At 36.5% G+C, this 9,958-nt stretch overlaps 1 long non-coding RNA gene across 1 annotated transcript; it reads right to left on the reverse strand.

Moving 5' to 3' along the window:
* Positions 1–3,708: 3,708 nt before the first annotated feature.
* On the reverse strand, positions 3,709–9,514 carry LOC122231449. The gene is made up of 3 exons (XR_006208700.1): positions 9,401–9,514; positions 8,859–8,962; positions 3,709–3,805 (listed from the first exon to the last, which is right to left on the reverse strand). It is a non-coding gene; the product is annotated as an uncharacterized LOC122231449 (long non-coding RNA).
* Positions 9,515–9,958: the final 444 nt, after the last annotated feature.

The following is a 9,958-nucleotide window of genomic DNA, read 5'->3' on the forward strand; positions in this document are numbered from 1 at the left end:
ATGAGATACCTGTTCGATATTTTATTTTATTTTATTTTATTTTAATTCCAGTATGGTTAAATATATACTCAGGGCTTATCAAGATAAATGTACTCTTAATCCCCTTTACCTATTTCACCCATCTCCCCACCCATCTCCCCTTTGGTAACCATCTGTTTGTTCTCTATAATTAAGAGTCTGTTTTTTGGTTTGTCTCCTTTTCCTTTGTTCATGTGTTTTGTTTCTTAAATTCTATATATGAGTGAAATTATATGGTATTTTTTCTTTTTCCTACTGACCTACTTCGCTAAGCATTATACTCTCTAGCTGTACCCATGTTGCAAATCACAACACTTCATTCTTCTTTATGGCTGAATAATATCCCATTGTATATATATACCACATCTTCTTTACCCATTCATCAATCAGTGGACACTTGGGTTGCCCGAGGAATACCTATTTTCATTGGCATGGAAAAGCCTCCAAAAGGTACAAAATTCCAAAATAGTTTCATTGAAAGATTTATTAATGAGACTGTAAGACTGATAGAACTCGTACTACTCCCCTCTATCCTTTGAGTACTTATAATGCTTTTCTTTGTGAATTACATTTCTACTCTGAAGAAACTCTTAAATAGTTACCTTTTTTCAATGTTTATTTTTGAGAAAGAGAGAGAGAGCACAAGCAGGGGAGGGGCAGAGAGAGGGAGGGGGGCAGAGATCCAAAGTGGGCTCTGTGCTAACAGCAGAGCAGCCCAATGTGGGGCTTGATCTCACAAACTGTGAGATCATGACCTAAGCCAAAGTCAGACCCTTAACTGATTGAGCTGCCCAGGTGCCCCAAACCACAAATATTCTTAATGACATCTAGAATGGTGAATCTTTGGGGTGCCTGGGTGGCCCAATCAATTAAGCGTCCGACTTTGGCTCAGGTCATGATATCACGGTTCATGAGTTTGAGCCCCACATCGGGTTCTCTGCTGTCAGTGCAAAGCCTGCTTTGGACCCTCTATTCCCCTTCTCTCTCTGCCCCTCCCCTGCTCATGCTCCCTCTAACCCTCTCAAAATAAATAAGCATTAAAAAAATAAATCCGGACGCTTGGGTGGCTCAGTCAGTTAAGCGTCTGACTTTGGCTCAGGTCATGATCTCACAGTTTCTGAGTTTGATCCCCACCTCGGGCTCTGTGCTGACAGCTCAGAGCCTGAAGCCTGCTTTGGATTCTGTGTCTCCCTCTCTCTCTCTGCTCTTCCCCTGCTCACACTGTCTCTCTCTCTCTCTGTCTCTCAAAAATAAACATAAATAAACATAAAAAACAAACAAACAAATAAATAATAGAATGCTGAATCCTTTCCAGAAGGTTTTCAGTTCACTCTGTTCAGACCCATCAGAGGAATCACTATCTAGAGCAGCTATGGCCTTATGAATTTTTTAAATAATAAGACTTGAAAGTTGAAATTACTCCTTGATCCATGGGTTGCGGAATGGACGTTATTTGAGGAGGCTGTTGTATGTCTCCATCAGACCCCACAGATAAGAGAGACACTGTTAATGAGCAGTAATATTTGGAAAGGAACCATTTTTTCTCAGTACTAGTTCTCAACAGTGGGCTTAAAATATTCAGTAAACCATGTTTCAAACAGATGTACTGTCATTCAGACTTCGTTGTTCCACTCATAGAGCACAGGCAGAGTAGATTTATTATAATTTTTAAGGACCCTAGGACTTCCAAGAATGGTGACTGAGCATTGGCTTCCACTTAAAGTCGCCACTGCATCAGTCACTAATAGAGTCAGCATGTCCTTTGAAACTTTGAAGCCAGGCATGGACTTCCTTCTCTGTGTATGTAAGTCCTAGGTGGTATCTTCTTCCCATATAAAGCTGGCTATTTCCTCTACATTGAAAGCCTCTACATTGAGTGTAGCTACTGCCATGAATTATATTAGCCAGATCTTTTACATCAGCTTCTACATCAGCCCTTGCTGCTTCGTCTTGTATTTTTATGCTAGGAGATGGCCTCTTTCCTTAAACCTCATGAACCATCCTCCACTAATTTGTCTTTTACAGCTCCTTACTAACTCTCTCAACGTTCACAGAATTGAAGAGAGTGAGGGCCTTGCTCTGGTGTCATCTTTGGCTTAAGGGAATGTTGTGGGTGGTTTCATCTTCCATTCAAACCACTAAAACTGCCTTCACATCGGCAATGAGACTATTTTACTTTCTTATCGCTTCTGTATTCACTGGAGTAGCACTTTTCATTCCCTTGAGTACTTTTCCTTTGCGTTCACAACTTGAGTGCCGCAAGAGGCCTAGCTTTCAGCCTTTCATGGCTTTTGAGGTGACTTCCCCAGTAAGCTTAATCACCCCTAGGTTTGGACTTAAAGTGAAAGCCATGCAATTCTTTCACCTGAACATTCAGAGGCCATTGCAGGGTTATTAATTGGTCTAATTTTAATACCGTTGGGTCTCAGAAAACAGAAAGGCCTGAGGAGAGGGAAAGAGAAGGGGAACAGCTGGTTGACAGAGCAGTCAGAATGCACATAGTGTTTACCGATTAAGTTCACTGTCCTATGTGGGCGTGGTTCGCCCCAAACCATCGCAGTAGTAACATTAAGGATCACTGATTACAGATCACCATGACAAATATCAAAATAAAAAAGTTTGAAATATTGCTAGAATTATCAAAATGGGACCCAAAGGCAGGAAGTGAGCAAATGCTGTTGAAAAATGAGACTGAGAAACTTGCTCGATGCAGGGCTGCCACAAGCCTTCGGTTTGTATAAAATGCTGTATCTGCAGAGTGCAGCTGAGAGAGGCACACTAGAACAAGGCGTGCCTGTATATGGCTCGGGTGGCATCTCAAGTCAGGGAGATAAGGAGGGATGGTGTAAATAAATGGTCTGCACACAGCTGGGTTCACTTAAAAAAAAAAAAGAAGTCAAATCTATACCTCACATCACACACCCAGATTAATTTCAAATACAGCAAAGGTTTAAGTGCTACCACCCACTGCTAAAGAAGCTGTAACAGTCCAGACATCACTGGTTGTCACCCGTCTGGGAGGACAGTTGATTCCCAGCACTGGATATTTTCGCACTTTTTGATATTTGCAAATCTAATGGTTAGAAGCACGGTATCTTCTTGTTTTAAATTTGCATTTCCCTGATGACTGCAGTTTAAACAGCTTCTCGTGTGTTTATTGACCATCTGGATTTCCTGTTGTGTGAAGTTGCCTGTTCGAATTTTTTACCCACTTATTTCTATTTGGTTATTTGTATTTTTCATATTGATTATTTTAGGGTTTCTCTTTGCTTCCTAGAAAACAGCATATTTTTGTGGGGCAGTTATTTTCTTCTGTGTTAGGGCTTTCTTTTCATTTTATATGTGGCTTCTCATGTGCACCTGTTTATTATTTTGATGGAATCAAATTGTCATTCTTTTCCTTTGTGATTTTTGCTTTTGGGGTTTTGTTGAAGAGGACTTCCTGACCTCAAGGTCACAAGGATATTCTCCTGTATTCTCTTATGAAGAAGGAGAAAGAAAAAAAAAGAGGAGAAAGAGGAAAGGAAGGATAAGTGGGAAAAAAGGAAACACTTGATTTTTTAAAAAATAGAAGTGCTGGAAAAAATATGAGAAAATTCCTTTTGTAATTTTAAAATGAGGTGACTTTTCTAAAAATGACTCAAAAACTCTAAGTCCTAAAATTGAAAATTGATAAATACTTTAGACTTTTTTAAACTTCTGCAGCAAAGCATACCATAAGCTGACAAACTGATGACAAATTTGTAATTTATATCACAGACCACGCTCCATAACATAAAAAGAGTGCCTAGAAAACAATTAGAAAATATAGTGACACAATAGAAAATTGTCAAAATACATTAATAGAGAGTTGATAGAAAATGAAATACAGAGTACAATTTAATTTTACAAAGTGCAATGTACAACTTAATTGTACAATGAGACAAATACCAAGTTAAAATAAGCTATGAGTCCATTTTTCATCTAGGAGATTAACAAAAATGAAAATTTCGATTACATGGTCTATTGACAAGACAGTGGGGAAACGGTCACTCTCACTCATTGCTAGTAGAAATGTAAATTGCCACAATGCCTATGGAAAGCAATTTGGGAAAAAATTTAATTACAAATACATATACTTTGTTGCTAAGTAGTTCTACCTCTGTGAATGTATCTTACACTTACACATGTGAAAATAAATAATATTATTCATTGCAACATTGTTTGCAAAAGAAAAGGACTAGAATGTTCTATCATTGACAGGGATTAGATTAGAAAAATTGTAGTATGTCTAAACAACAGCAATCTGTGCACCAATAAAAAACAGTGAGGAAGCTTTCTATACCTAAACATCTGTGAAATGTATTGTGAATTGAACAAAGCAAGGTGGGAAAAAATTGGGTAGGAGGCAAATTTTGCTTAAAGAAGTGGAAGACAGGAATATACATTTTTATTGGCTGGTATTTGCCTGAAGTAACTGGCAAATTACAAAATTAATGACAGTGGTTACCAGTGTGTGAATGACAGGGCAAGGAAAACAGGAAAAGCAGATTGATGGAAGGCAGTTTTTGCAGACTTCACATACTTCCATGTTTGTTTTCTAATTTTTGAAAGATGATTTTGTTACCTGTTGAATTGATTACATTTAAAAAAATCAATTTGGTGGCTCAGTCGTTGAAGCGTCCGACTTTGGCCCAGGTCATGATCTCACAGTTCTTGAGTTCAAGCCCCGCGTGGGGGGTCTGTGCTGACAAGCTCAGAGCCTAGAGCCTGGAGCCTGCTTCGGATTCTGTGTCTCCCTCTGCCTTTGCCCCTCCCCTGCTTGTGCGCGCTCTCTCTCTCTCTCTCTCTCTCTCTCTCTCTCAAAAATAAATAAACATTTTTTTAAATAAAAAAATAAAAAATCAATTTACTTAAAAATAAAATTAATAATATTGATTTAATTAAAAAAAATAGAAGCCAAACAGTGAAGACTGTACCTTTAACTATCTTTCTACCTGTGTCAGGGTTTGAAAAGTCACACTTTTTAGAAACGTGGTAAGGAAATGTTGACCCTGAAAAAAGTTCCAGTACGCTGCTATGTTTATGTGCCAAAACAAATGAAATTTCCTGAGATATTTCAGGAGAGATATTATAAATTTAAAAATGCTTTTTCTAAAGTAGACTATGAAGAGATGAAATAATTTATGGTAAGCTGAAGCAGTGAAAATATTCCATGCAATGCAAAATGTCAACTTCAAAATTACTCTGAATATCACGTATAAAGAAAAAAACCCAAGTTTGCCATTAAATGATCAACTGACAACTCGAAGCAGAATATACCGAAATGCCTAACATTTTATTATCATATCTATTTCTTGCAATTCAGAAAAACCATAAAGAATATCATCTAAATCTGTAATTTAATGCATAACACTGTAACACATTTCTAAAGTAAGTTTTAAAATGAGTCAGCCTTATGAGTCTGAGTGACATTTTGTCACTGATTTAAAGGAAAATGCTGCCTCTGTTAAGATCTTATAATACATATAATAAAGAAAAACACAGTATAAGTTTAGACAAATTTGAGAACTTTATCACCTTACCATCAGGGTGTTAATGCATATGTAAGCACAAATATTTGAACTATTCCTTTCATTATGTCAGATGACAAGAAAGGTGCCTGAAAATTGTCTTATTTGTTCAGGTAAATGAAGTAACGTCAGATCTAGGAGTGATGTCCTTATCATTATAGGATCTAGATGTCAGAGTATCATGGGCTAGAATAACGTTTGTAATGGTGTGAAAATGAAATATTTCAACATTGATGTTTTCCCTGAAAGGATTTATTTTCATGGTTACTCTTTTGCTGTCGGACTAGCTAGCTGGCTTATGGGTCTCACCTACAAAAACAAAACTCTGAAAAAAAAAAAAGTGTCTTTAATTAAGTAGAGCAAAGGTAAAGAAACAAAGGGGGTGTTAAAAATGGAGAGATGAGTGAGGAAAGATGTTAATTGGGGCCGACATTCTGTTTGTTAACTCACCTGCAGTTTTAAGGGCTGAATTTTTATTATTCTCACAGAAGAGCATAGAAGGCACACAGGAATGAATGACCACAGGATGGGGCCAAAGGCGAGGACAGTTGAAACTCAGTGAGTGGCAGAACAAAAAGTAAAAGAATAAAAAAAAGAAAAGAAAGAAAGAGAGAGAGACATTCTCGAGACATTTCATTACAGATTTTATGGAAATAATCTGATTTAGTCTTCACTGACTTTTCCTAAATCTTCACATTTTAATACATTTTTTAAAAAAGTAATTAATTTTAAGAGGTGAGTGGGGAGGAAGAATACCCAGTACATGTGTCCCAATCAGCACAAGTCCTGCTTGTTCTTGGCCTGCAAGGTACTTGGCCTTGAAGGCACTGTGGCTCCACCCAGGGCTTCAACTTGAACAGAAGGAGAGAAGCAGGCTTAGCAGTGAGAGGGGTAATATATGCTACCATATGGCCAGATTCCTTTTATTTGTCAAGAGAAGATAAAAATCTGTATCATTCTTATGATACTGAAATATTTTTTTAAAAAGTTGTAAACAACCTTCAAACTAGTTGGCAACCTGTGTGCTTTAATGACAGCTAACCCTTGCACAAAACTTCTTACATGCCAGGCTATGTTCTAAGTACTTTACGTAGCGTCATTTCATCCACCAAACAACCACATGAGGTAAATCCTATTTTATCCCCATTTTTAAGATGAGTTAACTGAGACACAGTTAGGTCTATAACTTGCACGAGGTCGCACAACTGGTAAATGGCAGAGGCAGAACCTGAGCTTCAGAACTTTGTTCCAGAGTTCAGACCCTCAAGCACTAAGTTATTCCTATAGGAAAATGTCCCCTTCAAAGAGCTGCTTATAAAAATTCCATTAATTGTAGAACTGAATTCTATACTATACTGGCACTGTGTTGATATTTTTCCATGGAATAATTTTTTTCATTCTTTTTAATCATTTTTTTTATTTGGAAAACTTCACAAACCACCATTTCTTTTTTAATTCAAGCACAATTAACATGCCGTGTTACATTAGCATCAGGTGTACAATATAATGATTCAATAATTCTATGCATTACATCAGTGCTCATTAAGATTAATGTACTCTTAATCCCTTTTATCTATTTTACTCATCTCCCCACTAACCTCCCCTCTGGCAACCACGAGTTTGTTCTCTATATTTAGGGGTGGTTTTTGTTTGTCTCTTTTTTCCTTTGTTCATTTGTTTTGTTTCTTAAATTCTAACTATGAATGAAATCATATGGTATTTGTCCTTCTCTGACTGATTTATTTCACCACTGTTTCTAAAGGGCCCAATTTGGAAGAGGGATATTTTGGAAAGGTAAGGTTAGTATTAAAGATTTTCTAAAGGTAAAATTCATTTTGGAAAAAAAATATTTTGTGTGTTTTAGCTACCATTTCCCATTTTTTATTATGTAGCAAAATGCTACATGATAATTTTATATGTGCATATTTATATACACTTATACATGATTATACATGATTTATATATAATATACTATGATAGTGGTGTGCCTGTGTGGTGATAAGGCAAAAAATGTAAACAAGCAGCACAATTTGATACCTTTGACTTCAGTCAAGTTACCTAGACTCACTTCAGTTTTTCAGTTTTATTCAGTTTATTAATAAAATTTTTAATAAAATTTAAATTAAATTAAATTGAAAATAAAAATTATAAATAAATGTTTATTCCGTTTATTAATAAACTTTTCAGTTTTATTCAGATATAGTTGACATATCACATTGTGTAAATTTAAGATATACAGCAAGATGATTAGATTAATATATATATTGTGGAATGTTTACAACACTAAGATCGGTTAATACATTCTTTACCTCATGTAACTATGATTTTGTTGTTGTTGTTATCGTGACAACATTGAAGTTCTACTTTTACAGTACTATATTGTCAACTATAGTCACCATGCTATGCATTACATCCTTGGAACTTATTCATGTTATAAGTGAAAGCATGTACACTTTGACCCACATTTACCCATTTTCCCCACTCTTCACCCTTTAACAACCACCATTTTGCTCTCTGTTTCTATGAGTTTGCTGTTTTTTAGATTCTACATGTGAGTGAGATAGATTGTACATTATTTGTCTTTCTCTGTCTCACTGACTTCACTTAGCATAATGCCCTCAAGGTCCATCCTTGTGGTCACAAATAACAGGATTTCCTTCTTTTTTATGGCTGAATAATATACCACATATATATACATATATATATATGTGTATATATATATATATATCATATACACACACATATATATACACACATATATATACACATACATATATATCATATATATCATATATATATCACATATATCATATATATCATATATATCATATATATATATATCACATTTTCTCTTATCTTTTCATCTGTCAGTAGACACTTACATTGACCATAGATATCTTGACCATTGTGAGATATTCTGCAATTAACATGGGAGCACATATATCTCTTTGATATAGTGGTTTTCTTCAGACAAATACCCAGAAATGGGATTGCTGGATCATATGGTAGTTCTCTTTTTAATTTTTTGAGGAACCTCCATACTGTTTTCCATAGTGGCTGCACCAATTTACATGTAAATTGATAGAGACTCTCTCAAGCTTTCATTCCAAGGTCTATTGTAAATTCAGAGAATTCATAGACATGGGTTACTCACTAGTGGTTTTACTTGCTCTTGGGTAGTATGGACTATTTTCAGAGGGTTGGCTATTTGCCTTCCACTGGTATAAGCCTGTCCCATCACGTCTATAGGCCTCATTATGTCTATAGGTCTCACATTTGTATCCATACCTCTCAGAGATGTAATTGTAAGAAAAACACCTGAAAAGTCCTTCCTGATAGAATAATCCTTTAGCAGGTCCAATTATTTCAAAAAACTTCTCTTGCAGAGTCCACTGTTGGTTGCAAAAGAAACATCTCTATTCAGTGTATACAGGAAGTAGTAGGTCCTCCATATCTTCTCTAGGAAGGCTACTCCTTTTTCATTATTAAAGTTCCATCTCTTCCTAACATTAGCTATGGGCTCACAGCTATCCTTTCTAAATCCAGATTCCGGCTGACCCCAGATCAAAACCTTAAAATTTCTCCTTACAGTAAGCAGGTGTGATTCCCTAAATTGCCACCATGAAGGATGTCAAACTCTTAATGTTCCTCACTGACATAAGGTAGTGGGAAGTACTATTTAACCCAAACACATACACATGATAGAAAGTCATACTCTGTCCTGGGGTTTCTACTCCTACTCCATGCAGTTTCAGATAGTAGAAAGCTGGTCATTTTTATTGTGCTAAAATCTAAATATTTGAATCACCCCTACAACCTCCTCCTCGGACCTGGTTGTTCCAGCAATGGAGGGTAAGTGAGAAGAAGTTTGAGGACGTCATTAAGATTCAGTAGACTTTCAGACTCTCAGTTAATTTTCTTCCAACTGAGCCAGGACCACGGAGCCATAGTGAGCAGCATTGAACAGGAAGCCAGCCTTAGCTAGGTAGCACAGAGGTCTCAGATAAAACAAACAAAGCAGGGCTTTGTGAGGTGACAAAAAGGAAATGAGCAAAGTCACACCCTGAGCCCATCAGCCAGGCAGTCTAGTGAGCAGGAAACAAAGCCACGAGACCAATGGCCCCCAGTGGTGAGACTATACTGCACAGGTGACCAGAACAGAGCTAAGGTTGAGTTCTGTCCATGAAGCCACTTTGATGTATTCTAATTGCCTAGAGCAGTGCTCTAAGAAAATAAGGGAAGAGCCTTCCTACTTTTCAACATAGCCTATGGTTTGCAGAAGCTGTTTTTAAAAATAACATGAATCTGATCTTACAAAATATTTTCTGACATGAACAGAAAAATCTGTAAGTTGCTGCTAACAGTACTATTATGTTAGAAGAAGAAAA

This window comes from Panthera tigris, chromosome A1 (assembly GCF_018350195.1).
Source record: "Panthera tigris isolate Pti1 chromosome A1, P.tigris_Pti1_mat1.1, whole genome shotgun sequence".
NCBI lineage: Eukaryota > Metazoa > Chordata > Mammalia > Carnivora > Felidae > Panthera > Panthera tigris.